The 2,400-nt window shown below is 32.3% G+C and overlaps 1 long non-coding RNA gene across 2 annotated transcripts; it reads right to left on the reverse strand.

The window, feature by feature from the left end:
- Positions 1 to 307: 307 nt before the first annotated feature.
- On the reverse strand, positions 308 to 1,501 carry LOC136796691 (uncharacterized). Of its 2 annotated transcripts, XR_010844437.1 has the most exons (3): positions 1,487 to 1,501; positions 1,166 to 1,344; positions 308 to 766 (listed from the first exon to the last, which is right to left on the reverse strand). It is a non-coding gene; the product is annotated as an uncharacterized lncRNA (long non-coding RNA). The 2 variants fall into 2 exon arrangements; XR_010844436.1 differs by lacking the exon at positions 1,487 to 1,501 and having other exon boundaries at positions 1,166 to 1,427.
- Between the last annotated feature and the right edge of the window lie 899 nt (positions 1,502 to 2,400).

Below are 2,400 nucleotides of genomic sequence, written 5' to 3' on the forward strand. Positions count from 1 at the left end.
CATGTGAATTCAATCAGAAAAAATTGATGAAGAAACCGATCTGGAAGTACTCAAAGCTACATCTGAGTTACCTCGACTACTAAAAAAATTCTTTTCTATGTATATTTTTCATGTCAGACACTTTCAAACGATAGAATATTATTTGTCTTCGCCATCATAAAATATTTAATTAATAATATTTTTTACTTTTAATATCAAGAGACTAAAAAGTTGTCATTACTAACGTACCAGTGTTTGATGAAAACAATAATTTTATTCAAAGTCAAACTTAATAAGAAAAGGTATGAAAATAAACAAAAACTGTATGCCTGTGAAATAAATTATTTTTTATTTTTTAATTCGTGTATTTATGGAGTAGTTAAAAAACAAAAGTATTTTGTAATATTATTTTATAATTTAATCGTTATTACAATTATGTTTACCTCTGAGTAGGTACTAAATATGTAACTAAACCAATAGCGTTATAATAAATTTTTAGGAGTCCAACTGACGCAACAAACATGGTATCATTTATTTATCTTAGATATTATTCTTTTAAAATATATTATAATATTAAATTCATGGGTTTATTTATGTAGAAATTTCTGAAATGGGAGTAAAAACACCGAAGTATCTTACTATCCTGAAGAAACCCTGGTGGCTCTAATTATTTCATGTTTTCCATAAGATCCATCTGGCAGGATTGGATCTCTACAGCAGGCGTAAAAACCGAAAACGCAGCATCTGTAGGTACTTGGGCAATAGAAGTAGTCATTGCAGAATACAACTGAAATATATTTAGTTTAACAATTAATAATAGAAAAATTATTACTGAATGATAAATAAAAATTTTAATTTTTTTATATTACAAAAAAGTACTATATTTTTCTTGTAACAAATAATTATACTGTACAATTTTTGGAAATGTATTTGATTAATTTGAGGAATTATTGGATGAAATTCTCTTATTAAAACCTTAACATCTGAAATTCTCAATGAGTTATTCTATTGTTATATAATGTATCACCAAAAACCCAAAAATTAGTATATTTTTTTTTTTTTTTAGTATTCAACATACTGCATGAAAACAATTTATTTTTAAGGGACATCAAGCTTTGTTGAATTAAGGCATAATAAATTCTTACAAATTTTATATTCATTATTTATGATTATATCGGTAACTTACCATCACTCGCAGCCACTGATGCCAGGCACAGTACTGCTACTAAGAAGGCGAAAGTACGAGACATAATTATTCCTTCAGAATAAAGTTTCATAGATGCATCGTCGATTTTATACCTCCAGCTAATTAGTAGATCATTACTATTTACTTCCTGTCATTAATATTACGTAATCTATTTGTTTCTACAATAAATAAAATATATAGAGAATAAACATAAACACATGCGTAGAACAAGGTTTAATTAGATAGAATGACAGGATTAGACAATTTAAAAAACACTTGCGGTTAAGGAAGGTTATTTAAAATTATAATTTATTAAATCACCTCTTGTACACCTTTGCAAGCTTTATCATCTCCGGTATGGTGTTTCCTCTCACTGTGCCAATTATCTCAATCAGGTCAGCATACATGAGCCTTGGCCTGCCTTGAGGTCACCTTCCTCCCGGTCTTGCTACTAGAAGCCACCTGGCCCATTCTGTTAACATATTCGAACCATTTCAGTTGTCTTTCTTAAATCACCTCTTGGACGGATCTTACTCCTAGTTCAACGCGCACCCTTTCATTCCTTATTCGGTCTCCTCTAGTTTTTCCTAATATTATCCGTAGGAATCTCATTTTCTCAGAAACAACAGTGCTGGCATGACGGCCCAGGGCTGTCCAGCTTTCTGATCCATACAGTAGAACTGGGAGAAAAACTGATTTGAATTGCAGAATCTTCACCTTCCTGCTCAACTCCCGCTTTCTTATAAGTGTCATGGATATCTGGTATTTCCCAGGTAGCATTAGGTGTCAATTTGCTCAAGGGTCTCTCCATTGCAAGTGATTATGAGATCTTCGTTCCTTTTTCCAACTCACATAACCTTGCTTTAGGCGGGACTGATTTGTATACCTCTGAGTTGTTCTTCAATGATAGATCAATGATGTTGAAAATATACACAGCCTTAATCCGCTCCAAAATTGATTATGGAAGTTTTGTGTATGGCTCAGCTCGCTTCCAAACCCTAGCCAAACCCGACACCGTTCAAAACAACGAAATCCGCATTGCCACAGGTGCCTTTAGGACCAGTCCAATTTTAAGATTATGTGCTGAATCTGGAATATTACCCCTACTATTTAGACGACAACTATTAGCTACAAATTATTTTTCCCGGCTATACCTACAACCCTCGCATCCAACTTATAAGTACTTTTTCAATCCTAAATTCTCTAGACAGTTCCAGCAGAAGATAAATACAACA

The sequence above is a fragment of the Halyomorpha halys genome, unplaced genomic scaffold (genome assembly GCF_000696795.3).
Source record: "Halyomorpha halys isolate HHAL.00 unplaced genomic scaffold, Hhal_1.1 Scaffold1652.1, whole genome shotgun sequence".
Lineage (NCBI taxonomy): Eukaryota > Metazoa > Arthropoda > Insecta > Hemiptera > Pentatomidae > Halyomorpha > Halyomorpha halys.